General features: G+C 41.6%; 1 long non-coding RNA gene across 7 annotated transcripts in view; it reads left to right on the top strand.

Annotated features, from left to right (window-relative positions):
* The window catches only part of LOC147575817 (uncharacterized), an 81,517-nt gene that overhangs the window by 22,601 nt on the left and 32,845 nt on the right, over window positions 1-26,071 (top strand). For all 7 annotated transcript variants that reach the window (XR_015241589.1, XR_015241587.1, XR_015241586.1 and 4 more), the window contains 2 exons: window positions 23,071-23,189; window positions 24,510-24,692. This is a non-coding gene — a long non-coding RNA (uncharacterized LOC147575817). The remainder of the gene's footprint in view (window positions 1-23,070; window positions 23,190-24,509; window positions 24,693-26,071) is intronic.

Here is a 26,071-nt window from a genome sequence, read left to right as displayed (position 1 = left end):
TTATTAGTCTATAGAAAAGCAAATGATTTCTGTATGTTAATTTTGTATCCTGAAATTTCACTGAATTCATTTATCAGTTCTAATAGTTTTTTTGGTGGGAGTCCTTAGGGTTTTCTATATATAGTATCATGTCATCTGCAAATTGTGAAAGTTGAACTTGTTTACCAGTTTGGATGTCTTTTCTTTCTTTTTTTTCCCTTTGCATGTATGTGTGTGTTTGATTCTGTAGCTAGGACTTCCAGTTCTATGTTGAATAAAAGTGATGAGAGTGGACATTCTTGTCTTGTTCCTGATCTTACCGGAAAAGCTTTCAGCCTCTTACCATTGACTATGATGTTAGCTGTGAGTTTTTTTTTTTTTTTTATATGTGGCCTTTATTGGGTTGAGGCATATACTCTCTAAACTCACTTTATTGAAAGTTTTGATCATGAATGAATCTTGAATTTTGTCAAATGCTTTTTTCTGCATCTACTGAGACAAAATTATTTTTTATCCTTTGTTTTGTTAATGTGATGTTATTACATTGATTGATTTGCGGTTATTGAATCATCTTTGCATCCAGAGTCAGTCCCACTTGATCAGGTGAATGGTCCTTTTAATGTATTGTTGAAGGTGGTTTACTGATATTTTGTTGACGATATTTGCATCTGTGTTCATTGGGGATATTGGTCTATAGCTTTCTTCTTTTTAATCTGTGTGTGTGTGTGTGTGTGTGTGTGTGTGTGTGTGTGGTATCTTTGGTTTTGGTATCAGGGTAATTCTGGCCTCATGGAATGTATTTGGAAGCTTTCCTTCCCCTTCTATTTTTTGAAATAGTTTGAGGATAATGGATACTAATTTTCTTTAAACGTTTGGTAGACTTCACCTGTGAGTCTATCTGGTCCTGGACTTGGCATCCAATAAGTTTTAGTTGTGTTTCCATTTTCATTAGTCTCAAGGTATTTTTTCTTGTCTCTCTTTTGAATTTTTCTTTGGCTCATTGTTTGTTCAGTAGCATGTTGTCTAATGTCTACATATCTGCACAGTTTCCCATTTTTTCTTCTTGTAGTTGATTTCTAGTTTCACACCATTGAGATTAGAAAAGAGACTTGATATGATTTAAATCTTCTTAAATTTATTAAGGCTCGTTTTGTCCTGGAGAATGCTCCGTGTGTGCTTGAGAAAAATGTGTATTCTGTTGATTTTGGATGGTATGTTATGTATGTGTCTGTTAAGTCATATGTTAAATGAAGTATTTTAAGGCCCATGTTTTTTGTTGATTTTCTGTCACATTTACCCATTGTTGAAAGTGGGGTATTAAGTCCCCTACTATTATTGTATTCCTATTTCTTTCTTTGCCTAGGTCTGTTAATATTTGCTTTGTATATTCGTTGTATAACTACTTAGAAGTGTTATACCCTCTTGTTGGATTGACCCCAGGACCTGGTTTTTAAAAATGTTTAGTTTGAGGTTTTTCAAACTGTACAGGTAGTATGGATTGGAGCTGCATCTATGTGAGAAGTATTATGAAGGTATAAATCTTAGGGTAGTTCTTCCCTCTTGTTCATCAACAGTCAATGTGAGTTAGCAGTTTTCTTTATAGTCTGCTATGAATGAGGACAGATTTACTTCTGATTCACCCTTGCATTGAGACTATAGCCCTTTGGGATCCTAGCATACTGGGGACGTCTAATAAATTTACCACCTGGGCAGGCCCTGGTCTTTTTCTCTTGTGTTTTGTGGTCCTTTCAGAGCGTAAAAACTGACACTAAAATTCACTGGTCTATCAAATGCTTTCAAGGTGAAAGTTGGCCCTAATTCCTCACCTACCCCTTCAGTTGTCACTTTCTTGAGGTGTCACTTAATTTCCCTCTAGATTTATTGTGTTTAAAAGTTGTCTTATGCATTATCCAGCCCTGAAGATATTTTACAATGTAACATGAAAGCAAGATTACTTGGAAGTCAAGGTAGATAGTCTGCTATATTTTTTAAAACTTAAGATTTCTCTGTCTAGACATTTGTGGATTAAGATATTGTTTCCCAAGATGTGGTTCTCTGCTATCCTCATCAGGACTGGTTAAAGTACAGGGTTGTAAGTCTCCATCAGACCTATTGACAAAAAGGTTTTTGGGGGGTAGAGTCCACAAATCTCCTTTAACAAGTGACCTTGATGATTTTGATGTGCACTCTTCTTATACAGGAATCACTCCACTGAGTCTTCTGTAAAAATGGAACAAATCTCATATAACTTCATTAGATATTATGAAGATTAACTGATTAAAGATTATAAAGGTGTTTAAAGAATGCTAAAAAGTACTATTTGAGGAGGGCAGCACAAAAAGCCATTAAACTACATTGGAAATCTATTAAAGCCCTTAAGTGGACTTGATTGAAGGAATTGGTCAATAAATTACAAGGTAACAGAAGCTCAGCTTTAATTTATGCAGTAATGCATTCCCCAGTGGAGTGTTGAACTTAAATCAATCCATCATTCCTTGCCCAGTGACATAGCAAAATGTTTGCAATATTTGAGGAGAGAAAAAAGCAGTAACTTTTGTTCAGGTATTTATGGGTAGAGAAAAATAATCCTCTTCAAATGAGGGAAAATTATTTCATTTGTATTAATAAAAATAAAATATTTATTATAATTTCAATTAATTTTAAATTAAGTTTTTTCTTCTATTGGTGTCTCATTACATTTTGCATACCCTCCCTTCTTTCATATATTTTTCCAACGTATATATCAGACTAAGGTTCTAAATTAAAGTTGGTAGGCTGATGACCATTTCCAGGTATTTCCTGTCTGTCTAGGTAAATGATTCTGCCTAACATTTGCACAAGTTCTGGGAGGCTGTTATCATTCTTTTGTGCCCCAATCTCTCTAAATAATAGCCAACTTGTGTAGAAAGATGAGGACAGGGTACTCTCTAGTTTTTAAGAGGAAGTCAAGATCCTCACTTCTAACCCAGCTTTCTCCTCCCCGTAATGAAAAGTATTGATATGGATCAAGGACCAGCAACTGAGTAAATTTCTGGGGGTAGAGAGACTTTTCCAGGAGAAACAAAAAGGGTAAAAGCTTTTGTTCCTTCAAAGGGAGATACTCTTTTGGGACTATCTCCCTTTTGATGCTCCAGATCCCCTTTTTGCTTTGGACCACTCTTTTCTCTTCCCTTTCATAAGACATGGGTGATAAGGTATACTTAGAATGTCTTCCAACCAGGGAAGAAGTAGCTCTAATCCTCTATTTCTTTGTTGACTTTTTGCTAGAAGTTATTCTACCTATTGCTGCGTGTAGTGTATTAAAGTCTTCAACTATTATTGTTGAATTGTTTATTTCTCCTTCCAGTTCTGTCAGTTTTCCTTTATGTATTTTGGGCTTCCTTGTTAGGTACATATGAGTTCATAATTGTTATGTTTTCCTGATGCATTGCTCCTCTTAGGGTTATAAAATGTCCTTCTTTGCTTCTAGTAACAATTTTTGCCTTATACTATTTCGTCTGTATAGCCATTCTGGTGCTCTTTTGGGTACTAGTTGTATGGTATATCTTTTTCCATCTATTTAGTTTCAACCTTTCAATGTATTGTGTCTTACATCTAAGGTGTATCTTTTGCACACAGCATATATAGTTGGACCATAGTTTTGGCTTCTTGTTAAACCATGCTGACAATCATCTCTGTTTTTGATTGAAGTGCTTAGTCCATTTGCTTTTAATATAATTACTGATGAGGTAGAATTGACATCTCCTATTTTGTTACTTGTTTTTGGTATGTCTTATGTATTTTTTGTTTTTATATTTTTTGGTATGTCTTATGTATTTTTTGTTTTTATATTCCTTCATTACTGCCTTCTTTTTAGTTAGGTATTTTCTAATATGTTATTTCTGTTTCTTTCTATTCTTTCTTTCTATTTTTTAGTTATTTTTTCGTGGTGTCCTGGGGATTACAATTAACATCTTAAGTTGAAACAATATGGTTCAGATTAAAATTTGCTCAATTACAATAATATACAAAAACTTTGTTCCAGTATAAGTCTGTGTCCCCCATTCCTTTGTACTGTTATTGTAATACAAATTACGTCCTTATTCATTGTTAGCCCATCAATGCGGTTTTATTATTGCTGCTTTGTGCTGCTGACTTTTAAATCAGATAGGAGAAGAAAACAGTTAGAAACAAAATACATTCATATTATCATATTTACCTGGGTAGTTATTATTATTAGTCTCTTTATTTTTTCATGTGAATTTAAGTTATTGTCTAGCATCTTTCATTTTATCCTGAAGAATCTCCGTTAGAGTTTTTTATAGGGCCAGTCTGCTAGTGATGAATTCTCCCAGTTTTTGTTTTTCTGGAAATAGCCGAATCTTCTTTGTTTTTCAAAGGGTAGTTTTTCTGGATGTGAAATTCTTCATTGTCTTTTTTATGTCAGCACTTTGAATATGTCATCCTACTATCTTCTGGCTTCCATGTTTCCTGGTGAGAATTCAGGTGTTAATCTTATTGGAGATCCCTTGTATGTGATGAGTTGCTTGGTTCTCTTGCTGCTTTTAAGATTCTCTCTTTATCTTGTCTTTTCACAGTTTGACTGTAGTGTGTCTCAGTGTGAAACTCTTGATATTTCTTACTTGGAGTTTGAGATTTTAGATATGCCAATTAGTTGTTTTAATCAAGTGTGAGTATTTAGCCATTATTTCTTCCAATATTCTTTCTCTTCTTTTTCTCTCTTCTCTCTCATGTGTATGTTAGTATGCTTGATGACGTCTAACAGGCTGTATTCATTTTTCTTCATTCTTTTATCTTTCTCATCCACAGACTAGATGATCTCGATCGGCCTGACTTCAAGTTCACTGATTCTTTATTCAGCCAGGTCAAATCTTCTGTTGAACCTCTCTAGTGAATTTTCATTTCAACTTTTGAACATTGCAACTCAAGAACTTTTCGGTCCTTAAACAATAATTTCTATCTAGTTATAAATAATCTCTATTTGGTGAGACATTATTCTCATGATTTTTAAAAATTCTAAGGCATAGTTTCCTTTTGTTCTTTGAACATATTAATAATATCCCATCTAAGATCTTTTTCTAGTAAGTCCAATATTTAAGCTTTTTCTAGTAAGTCCAAATTTATAGATATTGTTTATTTTAACTGTATACAAGCCATACTCTCCTGTTTTTCTACATGTCTTATAATTTTTTTTCTTTGAAACTGGACATTAAATAATATAATGTGGTAACTCTGGAAATAATATTCTTTCCATTTCCCAGGGTTTATTGTTTCTGTTTGTTGTTATTGCTATTTGTTTATTGATTTTTCTAGACTAAATCTGTCAAATCTGTATTCTTTGTTATGTGAAACCATTGAGGTCTGTGTTTGGTTAGCTTAGTGGTCAGCTAATGATTGGACAGAGATTTCTTTAAAACCTTTGATCTAATATGACTCCCAGACTTTGCCGTGTGGCTGTGTGTGTGTGTGTGTGTGTGTTGAGGTATGCCATCAATGGTACTATGAAGGAGTTTACAACTCTTCCTTAGTCTTCACTTCTTGCTTGTGCTAAGCCTGAAATTAGCCAGAAGGAAGAAATTAGGGCACTCCCAATATTTCCTGGGCATGCATATAACCCTGCATATGTGTGTGGCCTTCTAGATTCCCAGTATTATATTAGAAAATATAATATGTGCCCCTTACAAATATTTCATTCTCCCGTTTTTCCTTTTAAGTGTTTTGGTCAACCTACTGTCAGTTCCAACTGGCAATGCTGACTCAGGCAGCTAAGATATTAAACAGTTGCTGCTCATGGTTTTTGACGAATACCCTGGGAATAAAGCTGCCTGCACTGAGTGAGCTCTGAGTCAGGTCAAGTAAAGACAAATCCTGAGAATGGGGCTTTTGAGCCATCAGTCTCTTTACATAGTGATAATTCTCTGGGGATAGGGCTTTGACGGCGCTCCAATTCCACTCTGCCCCCTCCAGTGACTGTTAGGCTGCTGATTTATCACAGCTACTGTATTGTTAGGCTGTTGGTGTTCAAGGACATTATTGTGGATCTCAGAAGTTGATAGTGGAATTAGGATAAGTTAAAGTGCTACAAAGCTTATTCTTCCTCCTAATATTCAGGTGTTTTTCTTGAATAAATAGTCATTGGATTGTTTCCAGTCTGCAGTTATTTTTCAGAGGTTTAAATCATTGATCCATGTGGGTTTGTTTGTTTTGTTTTGTTGTTGTTATTGTTGCTTTGACACTCTTCTAGTTGTTTTATAAAGGGGCAGGATTTTGGAAGTCCTTAACTTTGCCAGTCCAGAAGTGCTTCCTCTTTTCCCATCATCTTAGAAAGCCATGTGGAAACAAGGACTCTTCCTTGGAGAAAGGAAATGTGGAACCAGTAATTGGCTCTTAATCTAGGGAGGCTACAGGGGTTTTCACAGCCTAGTTCTCTAGTATAGGAAATACGATAGGGATTTGGGGCAAAAGTGTGCATGGGTCTAAACTCCATTCTAAGAAACGTGTGGGAATCTACTGTGATAATAGATGGAATTCGGGGGTAAGGGGCCTTGGGCTTAGTAATTACAGCGACCAGGTTGGCCACCCCAAGGATTTCCTCACTCTTCACTCTTCATTCTGTCTTTCAAATCCCTTTTACATGCGAGTGTAAGTCTTGGCTCACTTCCTCAACCATGTATCTACTGATCTGTCCATTCTTCCTTCCTCCACCCTCCTTTTTTGCTATGCTGTCCCTTCTTGCGCTCTGATAATTTTAATAGTACTCTCTAATTCTAAAGACTACCACGTGGGTCCCAATGGTACAATTTAGAAAAAGAATCTGGGTGTGTTTGGTTTCGTGGAGAGACGTCACACAGGTAAACTCTTATAACTGAAGAACAAGGACAGATATCGTCACCATTCAAAGTCAGTGTGTTAGTTATTCCAGCTGATCCTTGAACAATGCAGGGGTTCAAGGCACCAATCCTCTGTGCCATTGAAAATCCGTATGTAACTTTTGACTCCCCCAAAACGTAACTACTAAGAGCCTACTGTTGACTGGAGAACTTACTGATAACATGAACAGTTGATTAACACTTATTTTGTATGTTACATATATTACATATTATATTCTTATTATAAAGTAAGCTAGGGAAAAGAAAAGGTTATTGAGAAAGTCATAAGGAAGAGAAAATACGTTTACAGTACTGCCCTATAGTCATTGAAAAAACAATCTATGTATAAGTGGACCCATGCAGTTCAAATCCATGTTATTCAAAGGTCAACTGTAGATGATAAATAGTCATCTTAGTAACTGCAACATTCTTATGGTAAATGCCAACTCTAGGGTGGTAGTTTATATGGAGCATAAAAAAAAAAAAAGAAGAGCTCAGAAGCAAAGCATTTGTGTTTAGCACTGTCTAATGGGGGAGAGAAAGGGACTCTGAACTTAGAAGAGATTAAAATTATAGTTACAACAGTCACCTCTAGGGGAGCATTGAGATCGTTCTTCACAGCCTTCCCTAGACTGGATAAAATAACCTACAAAACTCCCTTTGCTCTGATTCTCCGCTTAATCTCCCAATTACTATTCCAGATAACTTGCTCGGTGAGGACGTGTCAGCTTCCTCTGAATGCTCCAGTCCATACACATGTGTCTCTCCTTCCTCCCACCTCACTCTCACTCCCTAGCTGTCCATCAGGCGTCTGCTTCACAGCTCGGTCTCCCACGGCCTTGGCTGGCGTGACTTAGTTCCCCTCGAGACTGATCTGATGTCTGCAGACTCCCTAGAAATCTCCAGCTGAACTAGCCTTCCAACTTCTCTCTTTGTTCTCCATTACAGCTTTGGAGAAACCTCACATCACGACCCCAGGCACAGAGGGAAAAAAGGCACCCTTAGAAAGCCGTGCATCTCTTTTGGCAATAGTGCGAATGAAAGCGACAGCCCGTGTAACCTTGTTTGCAAATAACCAGGTCAGTTCAAAAGAGCTGCTGGGGCGGGTGATTACAAGCCTCTAGCATTCATCACCAGGATCTGAGTGGTGCACATCCCTACCTGTGAGGGGAGGCCTCTCATTTTACCTACAGTGCTTCAGTTCTTCTCATTTAAAAACACACTGTTTTCCTATCCCTGCCGAATGTGAGCCACACTCATTTATATTAGTGAGGATTTTCAGTGCCTCTGGGTTTCTTGCTGGTGTCTTTCAAGACCACAGCTCCTCGCATTAGCTAGGCTGTGATATGCTCCCGAGCAAAAGGGGCATCTCCACAGAAACAGATGTTCACGTCCCCGGGCACAGTGTGCCCTCTTCCTGTGATATTCTCCCCAAATTTGCATTTGTGCTGTCAGTTGGGGAATTGCGCAGAATGACAATTGAGGCCACCAGTGAAAGAAGTTATGACAAGAATAAGGGATGGGGGAAAGCAGTCGACTCACTAATTAAGGGCTCCAGAAGGGAACGTGGGCTCTCTGGGCGCACAGAAGCTGTTTGAACTCTAGCAGGGGCTAATTGTTTTCTATGCCAGCCCCACGGTAGCTTTCATCTCAGGAGATGGCAGTGAGTGAGTCTTAATTAGCCAGGCTGACCTAATCCCATAGTCAATTACATATAGGACATCACCCAGTTTGTTCTGGTTCTTCTGGAATGGATTAAAACACACACACACACACACACACACACACACCCTAACCTGAACATAGAAAGCGGTTAGTCATCCTTTCATTGAAAGCTGTGGGCTGAAGGGTGCCTGTTGTCTGTCACTCTAAAATGTTTGAACCAAGTTTTGCTTTAAGGCAGGGCTGGGTGTGGGTGTGGGTGGGTAGCTGTCTAAGGTCCTTTGCCGAGAGACAGACTGGGAGGTGGAGACAGCACGCGGGGGGCCGAGGGGAGGGTAACGGGGGGGGGGGGGTGCGTGCCAGGGGAACAGCCCCAGTGAGGGGAGGAAGGGAAACAGAGGAGCAAGCTGGACAGCGACGGAATCCTACCAAAGGCCTCGTATGTCTCACCGGGACTCTGCAGCTGGGGCGGTCCTCTGAATTGTCCTCCGTTGAGGCCAGGGGACTGGGCCCTTGGACTCCCACACAACGAGGCTGTCCCCGAGGGGGAAAGTGTAACCTGGGTGCCTTGGCACTGTCTTCAAGAAGGGGCAGTTCTCAAAGAGGACCTCAGGTGGGGCTCGTGACCAGCCTCCTGCAGCCTGGGTGCTGAGGGGGCACCTGGGGACCCGTGGCCTCCATCACAGGGCGGTTGCCTCCTCTACGTGAACAAGACAGGATCAGTGTGGGTGTTTATTTACCACCTCACTGACTGCTAGCTTTCTGTGTAGAGCAGAGTTTAGAAAATGGTTCTGGTTAACGTAATAAAGCAGAGATTCTAATGGTTATTCTTTTTTTTTTTTTTTTTTAGCCATCTCACATAACGACCTTTGTGTGTGTGTGTGTGTGTTGGCGGGGGGGGGGGGGGTGGTGGGAACACTTAAGATCTATTCAGATATACAATCTAGCATTGTTAATGTGGTCACCAGGCCATACATTAGCTCTCCAGGGCTATTTATCTTTGAAGTGGAAGTCTGTGCCCTTGGCCAGACTCTCCCCTTTCCCCCCAGCCCCTAGTCCCCGGCAAGCCCCAGGCTACTCTCTGCTTCTGTGAGTTCAGCTTTTTTTAGATTCCACATATGAGTGGGATCATATAGTATCTGCGTTTCTTGGTCTGATGTATTTCACTTAGCCTAATGCCCTCAAGGTCCGTCCATGTTGTTGCAAGTGGCAGAATTGCATTCTTTTTTTTTTTTTTTTAATTTTTTTTTAAATTTTTTTTTTTTTAATGTTTATTTATTTTTGGGACAGAGAGAGACAGAGCATGAACGGGGGAGGGGCAGAGAGAGAGGGAGACACAGAATCGGAAGCAGCCTCCAGGCTCTGAGCCATCAGCCCAGAGCCTGACGCGGGGCTCGAACTCACGGACCGTGAGATCGTGACCTGAGCTGAAGTCGGACGCTTAACCGACTGAGCCACCCAGGCGCCCCAAGAATTGCATTCTTTATGATGGTTGTGTGTGTGCCTACCTACGTGTATACATATATATGTGTATATACATATACAAAACCATGTTTTTATAAAAAAAATCATATATATATAATCACATTTTCTTCATCCACTTAGGTTGTTTGCAGGTCTTAGCTGTTACGAATAGCGCTGTAGTGCACGGGGGCATAGCTATCTCTTCAAGGTGGTCGTTTCGTTTCCTTTGGATAAATACCCAGAAGAGGAATTCCTGGATCATATGGTAGTTCTATTTGTAATTTTTTGAGGCACCTCCGCAGTAGCTGCTCTGGTTTGCATTCCCACCGACAGTGCACAAGGGCTCCCTTTCCTCTGGTCTTTTTGCTGATAGTGATATGACTTCCTTGAAATCCATCTCAAGCTACAAGTGGAGAATGATCACCTGATGGGTTTCTGGGCCCATGTGTGGCCTAGAAAATCAGACTTCATTGAGAAACAAAGTAGTTGAAGTTCCTTCCCAATTTCCCACTCGACCTATACTAAAATGAGGGATTTTGTTAAGTTCCTGCTGGTTCTGTACGACACAGAGCCCTGCCGTCCTTGTGGGGCAAGGCTATCACCCTTGGAGGACCTCTAAAGTTTGGAAGCAGGAAACCCAGGAGCAGGGGAGAGGTTGCACTGGACAGTGGGTAGAGCCCCGGGATGGCACCCAGTGACTTCCCAGCCTGAGTGATGGCCAGTCGGTGCTAGGCAGCCACAGAGACTACTGAGGTCATGTGTCACCTTCAATCTCCTCCTCATTTTGTTTTTAATTTTTTTCTTCCTTTTTTTTTAAGTTTATTTATTTGTTTTGAGAGAGAGAGGGAGAGGGAGAATCCCAAGCAGACCCTGTGTGGTCACCATGGAGTCCCTTGCGGGGCTTGAACTCATGAACCGTGAGATCATGAGCTGAGCTGAAACCAAGAGTTGGACGCTCAACCAACTGAGCCACCCAGGCACCCCTCCTCACTTTTTTATTAGTCTATTCCTGTCCCCTTCTTTCCTACTTCTTCCGGCGAGTAGGGTTTCTTCCTGAGTGGCAGAAGATACACTGGTGCCCAGGGCACCGTAGTTGCTCGATAGACGTTTGTAGGTGAATGAATGTTGTTCCCGGAGGCTCACAGGATTGGCCCTGGAAGACACAGTAGGATCTTATCAGTCTTCCCTGATTATACCCTGTCTGTGACCAACCTGTTACTCCTCAGGCTGAGCTGATGTTTGCATAACTTCCTGCAAAAAAAGCCCTTATACCATGCCAATAACTTACATGCCACTGTCACAGGTTACAACCAGCCTCTCTAAGCTGTCAGAACGGTGGCCTGGGAAGAGTGGGTAGGGACGTTGATAGGCACCCAGGAATCCTATGTTCACACAATAGGATGTTTGAAGTATAGGTTTATGTATACAATGGAATACTACTTGACAATGAGAAAGAATGAAATCCGGCCATTTGTAGCAACGTGGATGGAACTGGAGGGTGTTATGCTAAGTGAAATAAGTCAGGCAGAGAAAGACAGATGCCATATGTTTTCACTCATATGTGGATCTTAAGAAACTCAACAGAAGACCACGGGGGAAGGGAAGGAGGAAAAAAAAGTTACAGAGAGAGAGGGAGGCAAACCATAAGAGACTCTCAAATACAGAGAAAACACTGAGGGTTGATGGCGGGGAGGAGGGGGGAGAGGGGAAAGTGGGTGATGGGCATGGAGGAGGGCACTTGTTGGGATGAGCACTGGGTGTTGTATGGAAGCCAATTTGACGATAAATTATATTTAAAAAAAAAAGTATAAGTGGGCCTGACTGTTCTCCGGGGATTGCCGAGGGCAAGATAGCCGGGGCCTTCTGGGGAGTTTGTCTGTAGGCTGTAGTCCTTCCCCTGGATTAGGCTGTTTCTCCAGGCTTTTCTCATTGCTGCGGGTGGCCTGGGAAGGTGCTCGCAGTGGCCCTGGCTTCTGCTTCTTTCTCTCAGAAGCAAGTTATCAGTGAATGCAGAAAGGCTGGGGGAGGGCTGAGCTCCTTCCGGTCAGGTCAGCCGAGGGACTGCAGAAAATGAAGCAGGAAGAAACATAGCCCACGCTGTTTCCTTTCCAGGCTTGCTTCTGAAGGAGGAGACACACATACATATATGCAGACGCACATACGTGCGCGCGCGCACACACACACACACACACACACACACACACACACATTTTACATAAAGGTGTTACTGAGGTCAGAAAACACATGTAAGCTTTTGGGAAAGGAACCAAACCAAAAACCCAGAGGCCAAGGGCAGACAGCTGACAACCTGCGCAGCCCGAGGTCCCACTCCATCCCTCCTGTTAACCTGTAGTGCTGACTTAGCAAGTCAATTAACCTGCCAGCATTCTACCCCCTGACGTTCTAAGTGGCAGGAATAACACTGACCCAGCTCGGAGGGGTGCCGGGAGATTAACCTACATCTCCGAAGGGCTCATCCTCATTAGAGTGCCCTGGAAAGGCGAGGTGTTGTTATTTTTCTGAAAAGTTGCATGACTATTCATGAGCGCTCTCTGCCCCTCACCTTCCCCGGATTCTGCTGAGTGCTGGGGGTAAGGCTTGTGGAACGTGTAAAACAGAAATGTCCTGGGCCGCAAACGTTCTCTGCAAATAGCTGGTTTGGTGCAACATGAAGCACTTCGGTAGTGTGTATCTACTGATGAAATGTTAAAAAACAGGAATGGCATTTGGGTGTGAAACCAGTGCAACCTTTCAAGGTGGTGGCGGGAGAAGTAACATTTAATGAGTGCCAAGCGCCCTGAGCACTGCTAATCCGATGTGACTAGGACGGGTATTTTGGTCTGTTAAAAAGTCAGTGGAAGCAGGGAATCATACAACGTGTTGTACTCAACCTTAAACTTCTACTTTAACTCAAAGCATAACTCTGTACATTTCTTTGCCAACCTATTGATTTATGGCCGAGATCCCTTCTTTGAGGACGGTACTTGACCGCATTCCAGATCATTATTCTTCCATAAACCACATCTGCGATCTGTTACCTAAGGTTTCCAGGTTAGGATTCTTTAAAGTGGAGCAAAGACTGAAAAGTATGTTGGGAGCAGCCGAACACAATCTTTCTAGACTTTTACTATTCCTGCCTACTCTTCTACAAGACGTCTCATTTGCACGTAATCTGATAGTAATTTATTTTAACAACTTGCCTTTATGGAGACTTTCCAAAGCATTCAAGTTATTTTGTTCTTTTTGCATGCATATTTCAAAGATTTAAGTATTTTTAGTTGAGTTACATAGAGTATGAAGGTTTGAGAGTCGATGCACCTGACTTTGGAATGTCTTTCGCTCCGATGGTGGGAACAGAAGTGCAGGGAAGGACAGGAAGGGCAGGTGGCTGTGAGCCTGCTGCTGGCCTTGACCAACGGGCTTGGATCAGGAGGAAAGATGGTTAAACCAGCAAGTTGTTTAAGGAGAAATTGGGTAAGAGAGTTTCTCCTATATTTAACTTACTCTGTCTCATGTGATCTTTATGATAAGCCCATGAGTTTGCTACAATCATCTCTGCTTGATAGGTTCAGTATTTGAAATCCAGAGAGGTCGGATATTTCACCGAAGTCACACAGCTAGTGAGCAGCATGTTCAAAAATTCAATCCGCTTCTCTATTTGCCTATACAGGTCTCACTGAGGATTAGCTTGCGTCATGAACTGGTTTCTTCACCTGTTTTATTGAGTAAAATTAAAAAATTTGTTTAATGTTTATTTTATTTTTGAGAGACAGAGACAGAGCACAAGTGGGGAGGGGCAGAGAGAGAAGGGGAGACACAGAATCTGAAGCAGGCTCTAGGCTCTGAGCTATTAGCACAGAGCCTTACGTGGGGCTCGAGCCCACAGACGGTGAGATCATGATCTGAGCCAAGGTCGGACGCTTAACAGACTGACCCACCCAGGCACCCTACTGAGTAAAATTTTAGCAATCACACACAAGAAAAGCCATATTTCTTTTTCTTTTAATATTTATTTTAGAGAGAGAGAGAGAGAGACAGAGCGCGAGCAGGGGAGGGGCAGAGGGACAGGGAGACACAGAATCTGAAATAGGCTCTAGGCTCTGAGCTGTCAGCACAGAGCCTGACGTGAGGCTCAAACTCAGGAATGGCGAGATCATGAGCGACCCAGGTGCCCCTTCTTTTTCTCAAATCTGATTAAATTTGACTTTCAGCAAGCCCTACCCAGGGTAGCAAGAAATTCAATCTCAATCGTGTTTTGGGCTTCTCAGCCTAGGCTTTAAAAAAATTTTTTTTAATGTTTATTTATTTGTTTTTGAGAGGGAGAGAGAGGGAGAGCAAGCAGAGGAGGGGCAGAGAGAGAGGAAGACAGAATCCCAAGCAGGCTCCATGCCGTCAGCACAGAGCCTGATGCAGGGCTTGAACCCACTAACTGTGAGATCATGATCTGAGCCAAAGCCAAGAGTCAGATGCGTAACCACCTGGGCCACCCAGGCGCCCCTAGGTTTTTAAAAATAAGCTAAGAGTTAACACATTTACATAGAAATGTGAGCAGGGATCTGGGCTTTCAATTATGGTAATTGTTTCTTCTAAATCAGTGGTTCTCAGCGTGTGGTCCCAGAACAGCAGCATCAGCATAACCTGGGAACTGGTAAAAAATGTGAATTCTCAGGCCCCATCCCCATTCTATGGGATCAGAAGCTCTGGGCCCAGCAATCTGTGTTTTGACAAGCCCTCCAGGGATTCTGATACCTGCAGATACATTCTGATATCATACATTATGATGTAGTTTGAAAGCAATGTCACTGTATAGTTGATGGATTCATCCACCCATTCATTCAACAAATACCTATTGAATGTCTATTAGGCGTCAGGGGCTAGTGATAAAATGATGACAGGCAGAGAGGATGTCTGTCCTCCTAGAGCCTACAGTTTGGTGTTGTGCCTGATTCCCTGCTGTGGCCCTGATGCTCTAGACAGGCTCAGATATCTCTTCGTGGCTGTAACTTCCAGGCGGCAGGCTACCTCCACAGGCCGCTGCGGCTCTCCTCCCTCCGCCAAGCAGGGCACTGCTTCTGAAATTCAAGGGGGCATCCAGACATACGTGTTCTTCACCGTGCTGGCAAGGAGTATCATCCTTCAGTCTTCTTCCTGGGTTGATCCCCTATTATTTTATTTTATCTATTTTATTTTATTTTATTTTATTTTATTTTATTTTATTTTATTCTATTCTATTCTATTTTATTCTATTCTATTTTATTTTATCTATTCTATTTTATTTTATCTATTCTATTTTATTTTATTTTATCTATTTTATTTTATTTTATCTATTTTATTTTATTTTATTCTATTCTATTCTATTCTATTCTATTCTATTCTATTCTATTTTATTCTATTCTATTCTATTTTATTTTATTTTATATATTCTATTCTATTTTATTTTATTTTATCTATTTTATTTCATTTTATTTTATCTTATTTTATTTTATTTTATTATCTATTCTATTCTATTCTATTCTATTCTATTCTATTCCATTTTATTTTATTTTATTTTACCTATGGTGGTAAAATACCAAACCATAAAATTTACTAGTTGAACCGTTTTTAAAAAATATTCATTTATTTTTGAGAAAGAGACAGCACGAGTGGGGGAGGAGCAGAGAGAGAGGGAGACACAGAACCGAAGCAGGCTCCAGACTCAGAGCTGTCTGCACAGACCCCAGTGTGGGGCTCGAACTCACAAACCGTGAGTTCATGACCTGAGCCAAAGTCAGAAGCTTAACTGACCGAGCCACCCAGGCAACCCTAGTTTATTTTAAGTGAACAATTCAATGGCAATGTTTTTGCCACCATCATCGTGACCCATCTGCAGAAATTTTCATCATTCCAAAGAGAAACTATCCATTAAACAATAACTCTCTATCCCTGGCAACCCCAGGTTACTTCCATTCTCCTCTGTGCCATTCTGGACTTGCCTATTCTGTGTACCTCCTATAAGTGGAATCATACTGTATTTACCCTTTCGTGCCCGGCTAATTTTATCCAGCATAGTGTTTTCAGGGCTTACCCATGTTGTAGCAGGTATCAGGATTTTTCTTTATTTTGTGTCTAGTTAATTCCATGGTATGGGTAAGCCACATTTTCTGTATCCATTCATCTGTTGATGGACATTTGGGTTATTTCTACCTTTTGGCTATTGTAAATCATGCTGCTATAAAGATTGGTGTACTTGTGTCTATTTTTGGGCATATATAGCCCTGGGAGTAGAATTGTTTGATCCTATGGTACCTCTAGGTTTAACTTTTTGAGGAACCACCGAACTGTGTTCCACAGTGGCTGCGTCATTTTACATTCCTACAAGCAGTGCATGAGAGTTCCAGTTTCTTCACATCCTCACCAAGACTTTTTATTTTCTGATTTTCTACAAGAGCCATCCTAATGGGTGTGAAATGGCGTCTTATCATGGTTTAGATTTGCATTTCTCGAATGACTAAGGATGTCGACATCTTTTTTATGTGTTACTGTATGTCTCTTTTGGAGAAATGTTTTTTCCAAATCTCTCTGCCCGTTTCGAAATGGGTTTTTGTTGCCGAAGTTGAGTTTTACGAGATCTTTCCATATTCTCTATATTAACCACTTCTCAGATACGTGATTTGGAATCTTCTCTTCCATTTTGTGCATTGTCCTGTCACTCTGTTGACAGCATCCTTTGATTCACAGTTTGAAACTCTGATGAAGGGGCACCTGGGTGGCTCAGTCGGTTAAGCGTCCGACTTCGGCTCAGGTCACGATCTCGCGGTTCGTGAGTTCGAGCCCCGCGTCAGGCTCTGGGCTGATGGCTCAGAGCCTGGAGCCTGCTTCCGATTCTGTGTCTCCCTCTCTCTCTGCCCCTCCGCCATTCATGCTCTGTCTCTCTCTGTCTCAAAAATAAATAAACGTTAAAAAAAATTAAAAAAAAAAAAAGAAACTCTGATGAAGTCTGGGATGCATGGGTGGTTTGGCTGGTTAAGCATCTGCCTTCAGCTCAGGTCATGATCCCACAGTTGATGGATTTAAGCCCCGCATCGGGCTCTGTGCTGATAGCTCAGAGCCTGGAGCCTACTTCGGATTCTCTGTCTCCCTCTTTCTCTGCTCCTCTTCTGTTCACACTATGTCTCTTTCTCTCTCTCTCTCTCAAAACTAAATGAACACTTAAAACATTTCTTTAAAATTTTGATGAAGTCCAATTTATCAATTTTTTTCTTTTGTTGCCCGGACTTTCGGTGTCATTTCCACGAAATTACTGAATCCCGTGTCGCAAAGCTTTTCTTCCATGATTTTGGCTTTTAAGGCTAGGTCTTCGATTCATTTTGAGTTAGTTTTTGTATAGTAACTTTTTATAGTATGAGGTTTGGGTCCAACTACGTTGTTTTCGCATGTGGATATCCTGTTTTCCCAGCACCTCTTTCTGGAAAGGCTGTCTTTTCCCCGTTGAATAGCCTTGGCAATCTTTTTTTTAAAAAAAACTTTTTATTAAAAAAATTTACTTTTTAAAATTTTTACATTGAAGTATAGTTTGCGCAGTGTTACATTCGTTCCAGGTACAACATCGTGATTCAACAGCTCTGTATGCTGTGCTCACTGTAAGTGTAGGACATCTATCATCATTCATCACTACCACAACACCATTGATTCTATCCCTCTGTTATATATTTCATCCCCGTGACTTATTCATTCCCAAACTGGAAGCCTGGACCTCATACTCCCCTTCACTCATTTTGCCCACCCCTCTGGGCCTCTCCCCTCTGGCAACCACCAGTCTGTTCCCTGTATTTGGGAGCCTGTTTCTGCTTTCTTTGTTTGTTCATTTGTTTTGGCTTTTAGATTGCACATATGAGTGAAATCCTATGGTATTTGTTTTTCTCTGAATTCACTTGGCAGAATACCGTCTAGGTCCATCCGTGTGGTTGCAGATGGCAAGATCTCACTCCCTTTGATGGCTGAGTAATATTCCTTTGTGTATATATAACCACGTCTTCTTTATCCCTTCTTTATCCCTATTGCTGGACACTGCGTTGGCTTCCCTATCCTGGCTATTGTAAATAATGCTGCAACAGACACAGGGGACATATATCTTTTCAAGTTGTGTTTTCATTTCCTTTGAGTTAAATATCCAGTAGTTGTCTTGGCAATCTTGTCGGCAATTGACCGTATATATGAGAGTTTATTTCTGGGCTCTCTATTCTACTCAATTGGTCTCTATATCTACCCTTATGCCAGTGCCATTCTATTTTGATTAGTGCTGTTTCATACTTAGTTGTGAAATCGAGACGTGGAAGTCCTCTAAGTTCATTCTTCTTTTTAAAGATTGACTTGTGGATCCTGAGAAACTTAGCGGAAGACCATGGCGGAGGGGAAGGAAAAAAAATGGTTAGAGAGGGAGGGAGACAAAACATAAGAGACTCCTAAAAACTGAGAACAAACTGAGGGTTTATGGGGGGTGGGAGGGAGGGGTGGGTGGGTGATGGGTATTGAGGAGGGCACCTGTTGGGATGAGCACTGGGTGTTGTATGGAAACCAATTGACAATGAATTTCATATTAAAAATTAAATAAATAAATAAATAAACATTTAAAAAATTAAAAAAATAAAGATTGACTTGGCTATTCAGTGTTATTTGAGATTACATATGAATTTGGGGATGGGTTTTTCTAATTCTGCAAAAAACACCATTGGAATTTTGATAGGGATTACATTGAATCTATAGATTACGAGTATTGTGAGTTTCAAGTCTTCTAATCTATGACCATGGTGTACCTTTCCTCTTATTTAAGTGTTTAAAAATGTATTTTGGCAATGGTTTTCAGTGTGCAAGTCTTTTGCCTTCTTGGTTAAATTTATTCCTAAGTATTTAATTCTCTTTGATGGCATTATAAATGGAATAGTTTCTTGGCTTCCTTTTTGAGTTGTTCATTACTAGATATAGAAATGCAGTTAATTTTCGAACATTGATTTTGTATGCTGAAAGTTTTCTGAATTCATTTATTGGCTCTAACAATTTCTTTTCCTTCCTTCCTTCCTTCCTTCCTTCCTTCCTTCCTTCCTTCCTCTCTCTCTCTGTCTCTGTCTCTTTTTCTCTCTTTCTTTCTGGTGGAGTCTTCAGGGTTTTCTACCTATTAGATCATGTCATCTGTGGACAGAAGTAATTTTACTTCTTCCTTTCCAATTTAGCTGCTTTGCATTTCTTGTTCTTGCCTATTGGCTCTGGCTAGAACTTTCAGTAATACGCTGAATAGTAGTTGTGAAGCGGGCATCCTTGTCTTGTTCTGGATCTGAGGGGAGAAACTTTCGGTCTTTTAGCATCAAACGTGATGTTAGGTGCGAGTTTTTCATATGTGGACTTTATTATGTTGAGAACGTTTCCTTCTTTTACTAGTTTGCTGACTGTTATTTTATCACAAAAGCTTGCTGACATGCTTTTTCTGTGTCAACTGAGGAGTCTCTTTAAATTCCCTTGAAGCCACTCCACCCCATGAGGATTAAAACGATGGCTGCCAGCCCCTCAGTTCTCAAAAGAAGCAATCAGCAATCGGAACACACAGTCTTGATATTTGGAGGACTTGGTGCTGTTGGTCACCCTTAGCTCCAACAAGCCATCTAAGAAACCTAGGCTAGCCATCCCCCCAGAGGCTTGCCACTGTGGCTGACAGTCTCTGCCAGGCAAACAGGCTGAAAGTCACTGAAATTTACCAGCCTCTTCATCAAGGTCTTCCTACAAATGCTCAGAGTGTTCAACTGGATACAGAGTTCCAAAATAGTTAACTTCAGACAGTTGCAGCCAGTTTAATAGTTGTATGGGTGCAAAGAGGGATTTCTGGAGCTTCCTATGCTCTCTTCCAAGATGTCACTCCTGGGTTGATCTTTTCCTGCTATTACTGTGTCCACTTTTTTCCACCACCTCGTTTAAATTCCACTTAAGTGGCTTTTTATGATCAGTCAGCTTAGAATCCCTTTCCCCGAAGGACCGCTTAGCACTTTCGTGTGGTCTTTGTTTCACATTTATTTTTGTATACTTTCTCCACCGCCGGATTATTAGTATATATATATTTTTTATTATTTATGAGATTTTTATCCAATTTATGTATATATTTAATTCTTTTGTTCTTAACAATTAGTGCTTGTTTGTTGGTTTTTAAATCAGAGTCATGCCTATAAACATAGAGGACAGGGGCGCCTGGGTGGCTCGTCGGTTAAGCGTCCGACTTCGGCTCAGGTCACAATCTCACAGTCTGTGGGTTCGAGCCCCGCATCAGGCTCTGTGCTGACAGCTCAGAGCCTGGAGCCTGCTTCCGATTCTGTGTTTCCCTCTCTCTCTGGCCCTCCCCATAGGCTGTACTTTTCATTTCCAAGACTTATGTATTTTATAACCGGAAGTTTGTACCTCTTGATCCCCTTCACTGTATTGCCCCCTCCCCCGACCCCTCCCCCCCCCCCCCCAGCTGCCTTTAGCAACCACCAGTTGGTTGAAACAGACTATTAGATACAGACAGGAGTATAGACCTAACAAACTTAATTTGACTGCAACGATGAACCAAATCACTAGATATGCTGACAGGGGAAACTTAAGTCTCAGTTGGATGTTCTTTAGAGTTAAGCTAGTTGAGGATGTATTCAACTGTGAACGAAAAAGGACAAAATTTAGAAGTCTGTGCAGAATGCTGAAAATGTCATCAAATATCAAGTCAAAAAGGCCTGGTGTAACGAGCTACTTTACAATTTCTTATCTCCTTGGAAATATAAGCCTCTCATAACGTGTAAAGGCATTAGCAGTTTTCATATTTTTACTTCAGTGTTGTTTTTCAGGGACTGTTAGTATTAAAGTAAAGGACTTAGACCTTAGCAACCACATTTGTTCTTTGTATTTCTCAAACCATTAAGGGAACAATCTTATTGTCTGACTCTCTTCCTTTTTACTCATTGATTCAACAATAATTGAGTGTGCCAGAGAGAGGCAATTTCCTAGAGAAACTGTTGTGAATAAAATCCTACACCATGCTTACATTCTAATGAGGGAGAGGGATATTAATCGAGTAATTAATGAACGACTATTAAGCTACCATTGGAAAGAGGGATGGCACTTCTGAGATGGCCTAGAGTGCAGGGACTTGGCATAAGCTAAAGGTGTGGGTGAGGCTTCTTAAGGAAGAGACGGAGGAGGAACTGAGATCTGAAGGATGAGCAGGAGGAGTTTCCTGGCCAGTGAGGCTCTGGGTGGTGAGTGCAGCATGTGCAAAGGCCCTGTGGTGAGAATAAACGTGGAGAATTTGAGGAGCCAGCAGGAAGACAATATGAATGGCGTGCCCGGAGAAGAAGACGGAGAGGCAGGCAAGGTGTGGATCACATGGAGAATCTAGTCTTTACTGGAGGCTATTCCTCGAAAATATTTTGTTCCCTTATATAGAACATGTATATATAATTGTTACCAAATTCTGAGTTTTGAACTTCTGCAAATAAGTTGGATACCTTATAACACATAAATGTAAAGGATGTGAGTCGTGCTCTAGCCTCCAGCGTTTCTCATGCAGGTTGCTGGCAACAGTTCACAGTCCCAGGTGGCTGGGGCTGCGTCTTGGGCTGCTTTTCCAGCCCTGACCTTCCCCCCGGGCTGCCTGCTTTTGCGCCCAATTGCCTATCCAACCGCCATACATCCAGTCAACTCCCGGTTTCTCTCACCAGGCCTGCTCCTCCTCTCATCTTCTCAGTAAATGGTGACCCAGTCCTACCAGTTGCTCAGACAGAAGTCCAGACTCTTCCTTGAACCCCCCTCCTTCCTACCGCACATCTAAGCCATCACCCAGTGTTGACAGCTCAGCCTTCAAGACATGCTGAGCTCTGACAGCTTCCTTCCGCAGCCATCACTTCCGCCCTTGTCCCAGCTACCATCTGTCCTGGATGATGGCAGTCACCTCCCAACGGTTTTTTTCTGCTTCTAATCCAGCCCTGGACAGTCTTCTCTTCTGGCCCAAATGATATTTGGACTAAATGATATTTAAAAAACCTATATCAGGTCACACCTCTTCTCCATTCCAACTCCCTAATGTCTTGCCAGCTCACTCAGAAGCAGAGCCAAAGTCCCTGGCATGGCTTGGCACCCTCCTACTCACCGGCACCATTCCCATCACGTTCTCCTCGCCCATCCCTCTAAGCCACACTGGGCTCCTTACTATCCCTCCAACATGCTTAAGCTGCTTTCTGCCCCAGGCCTTTTGCACAGTCTCTTTCTTTTGCCTGGATTTCTTCCCCCGGATATCTGCACGGCGCACCGCCTCTCATTCTCTCTCTTCCTTCAGATCTATGTTCAGACGTTACTGTCACAGAGGATCCTTTCCTCATCTTTTTGTATAAAATAGGAACAGTCCCTTGAAATGTGTGATATTTCCTATCTTTTACCCTCTTGTTTGTTTTCTCTTTCCCATTGTGCTCTCTTCGCTACTCTCGCTACTCTCGCTACTCTCGCTTACTCTCTTTCTGATCTCCAGAAAATGTCGGGCTTCCCGGCAATGACATCAGGAATGTAATTCCAACAGGACACAACCCATACTTCTCCAGGGTTTTCTAGTTCTTGAGAACAAGAACGGGAATGGTTCTTTTTTTTAAAAAAAAGAATTCGCATGTAAATGTGGGAGAGGGCCCAACCTGGCTGCCGAGGAGACACCATCATTGTCTGCTTTCTTGGCAGAAATTCCCTCTTACCACCTTTAACACATTGCTACCCACCTTGTGTTCCACATCTTTATGGGATATCAACTACTCGGATCACACCCATTAGGATGGCTATAGGAAAATATAACCACCACCACCACCACCACCACAACAACCAGAAAACAACAAGCGTAGGCAAGGATCAGGAGAAATTGGAATCCTTATGCGCTGTTGGTGGGATGTGAATGTGGAACGGTGTAGTCACGATGGAAAACAGAGTCTTGTAGAGATGTTTGTACGCTCACATTCGTAGCAGCGTTATTTACAATAGCCAAAAGGTAGAAACAGCCCCCGTGTTTACCGATGGATGAATAAAGAAATAAAATGTTGACATACGCATACAATGGAATATTTTTCAGCCTGAAAAAGGAAGGAAACTCTGTTACATGTTACAACATTGATGAACCTTGAGAACATTGTGCTAAGTGAAATAAGCCAGCCTCAAAAGACAAACCCAGTACGATTCCGCTGATCTGAGGTACGTAGAGTGGTCAAGCGCGTAGGGATGGAAGGTAGAATGGTGGTCACCAGATGCTGGGTGGGCAGGGGAATAGAGAGTTGTTTCATAGGTATAAAATTTTAGTTTTGCAAGTTGAGAAGAGTTCTGGAGGTTGGCTTCATAACGAGGTGGAGGTACTTAACACTACGGACTTTACACTTAAAAATAGTTAAGACGGTAAATTGTATATTATGTGTATGTTACAGCAACTTAAAACATCTTCATCGATCAATCACTGTGAAAATATACTGGAAGATGGAACGTGAGAAAAGGGATTTATAAAATCTCACTGAATGTCTTTTGAAAGCTTACAGACCAAATTTATATATAATATTTTAGTGCTGGGCAAATGATCAACTGTGTTAACGACTAAATGCATCTAAAATATAGCAGCTTAAAAATCTGCTGAAGACTTACTGTATTACTAGAAATGAATCAAAATGATATTACTCAATGTTGGCAATATTTTGGGGAAATAGCTATCCTAATATACATTACCATTATACTATTGTTTTATTGCAATTTTATTATACATCGACACTTTTTTTTTTTTTTTAATTTCTGGAGAAGAATGTGGCAACGCGCAATAAGATCTTTTATTTCCTCAACCTGGTTATTCTACTTTGGTGAATTTACTCATTCAATGAATAGTCACTAAACATTTACCTTTGATAAATGGAGGTTCTGGGTGTGGTGAACACAGTGGCGATTGATGTCCACATCATCCTTGCCCTCAGAGCTTACAGTCTTAGAGGGAAAAACAGACACAGTCCTGGGTGTAAGGGACATCTATTATTTGGTACCGAGCGTCCATATGTCCATTTTCTTCTTTTTTTAATTTTTAAAAAATGTTTTGTTGATTCTTGAGAGAAAGAGAGAGCATGAGTGAGGGAGGGGCACAGCGAGAGAGGGACACAGAATCTGAAGCAGACTCCAGGCTCTGAGCCATCAGCACAGAGCCCAACGCGGGGCTCGAACTCACCAGCCGTGAGATCATGACCTGAGTGGAAGTTGGACGCTCAACCAACTGAGCCACCCAGGTGCCCCCGTATTTCCATTTTCTGATAACAATAGTCCAAATCGTCCTTAGGAAACATCTTTCCTCATTTCTACCATGTGAATGAATTGACCACTCACCCATCCATACCTACAAATATAAGTCTATCCTTGTATTTTACCCTTCTGGCCTCTGTGATTGGTTCGGAGATGGCACATAACTCGTGTGGAGCCAATGAGATGAATAAAGATGTTTGCCGGGCTTTCTGAAAATACTATGTTTCTTTCTCCTGTATTATGAAGGTGTGAGGTTTCCAGCTGCCGCCACCATCGCGATTCCCGGGGGCATGTCCAGACGGAGGATGAAATCGACTTCTAGAGAAAGGCAGAGCAAAAACAATTAGAGAAATGGATGGTGTCCTCTGAGCCTCTGGATTGAAGGACCTGCAGCCAGCTCTATCCTCAGACTTTCAGTTGTGTCAGCCAGTAAGTTCTCTTTCATGTACGAGCCAGTCTGAATCGCAGGCTGTCACCTACAACAGAAGGGAAGTCAACTCATACACATTTGGTGTACTGACGGGATGTCACATGGAGTAACGGGGGGAAGAAGTGAGTCTGGGCATTGTATAGGAAGGAAGTCCTGAGGCATATACCTAAGGAAAGAGCTAAGAAGAAAAATAGAGCAATTTATACCAAGATGTTTATAGCAACCTCTTTCCTAAGAGGAAAAAAATGGAAATAACCCAAATGTTCAATAATGGGTACATTATTAAGCACATCATGGCCTATAAATATAATGTAATACATACCAATATGATGAAAAGCCATTTAAGTTGACAAATGTGTGCACTGTTTGGATACACAGAGATGCTCAGTCTGATTTTGTTCAGCACTAGGAACTCAGTGGGATATTAACATGAAATAGTTTAATGTTTTTCCAATCTCTGTGCTCTGTCGAGTCCCCCCCCCCCCTTTTTTACATTAGCAACATTTTTGGCCAATCCCATGGGTTTCCAGGGACTTTCAGCTATTCAAACTCCACGCTTAGATCTGATCTCAATCTGAAATCGACATCCTTTTCTCCCACCCAGCCTCAGCAGAGCCCAGGGGCCTCACTTAAGAGGGTGAGGATGTGGGCTGGTATTTCAGTCTCCTCACTGCAGCCAGCTTAGAAGGAAGGCTTATTTGGAGGTCTGATTTTAGAATCAGCCTCTCAACTCCTACCCATTCTCAAAGCCCAGTTCCTGTGGTGTTGGGATTGGAAGAGGAAGAGAGGCAGAGATCTCATGACCCTGACTTGAGAGTGGACTTTCTTGGCACATGGCTGCTGGTCATCATCTTGGCATCCATATCCCTCTTTCCTCTATCCTCTAGGCTCCTTCCTTGCCTGCCTTTAGCTACTCCAAAGCTTTTTGCCTCCAGAAATTTCCAGAGGAGAAGAAAGTGCCTTTATCAAACTCACAAGGGCCACACAACTCCCAGGGCTACTGATCAAGCTCTCTCAATAATTTTCTCATTATTCTCCATTCTGGTGGCTGCCTCATTGTGGGTCCACCGTTCTACAGCTCAGCAAGCATCCAGGCAGAGGAGAGATGGTAGTCTTTCTTTCTCAGGCTCTGTAAGGGATTTTCCTGGGGCCCCTTCCCCAAATTGGGCTTTGTTCTAGGGGAAACCTCTTAAATGTGAACCTCAGACTCCTCCCAAGACCAGAGACGTACAGCTTTCATTTTTCCCCTTGGCAGTTGTTTTCTCATACGGGCTGGTGATGAGATAGGTGGATGTTAGTTAGAATAATGGGAGGGGGGAGTAGGGCTAATTTGGCCGTCTTCTAATAAGGCAGTGCTGGCTCCAGTATTTGGCAGACT

This window comes from Puma concolor, chromosome D2 (genome assembly GCF_028749965.1).
Source record: "Puma concolor isolate L17-30 chromosome D2, mPumCon1.1.hap2, whole genome shotgun sequence".
NCBI classification, from domain to species: domain Eukaryota; kingdom Metazoa; phylum Chordata; class Mammalia; order Carnivora; family Felidae; genus Puma; species Puma concolor.
Note: the sequence above shows the minus strand (reverse complement) of the source record. Positions and strands in the feature narration are given on the sequence as shown.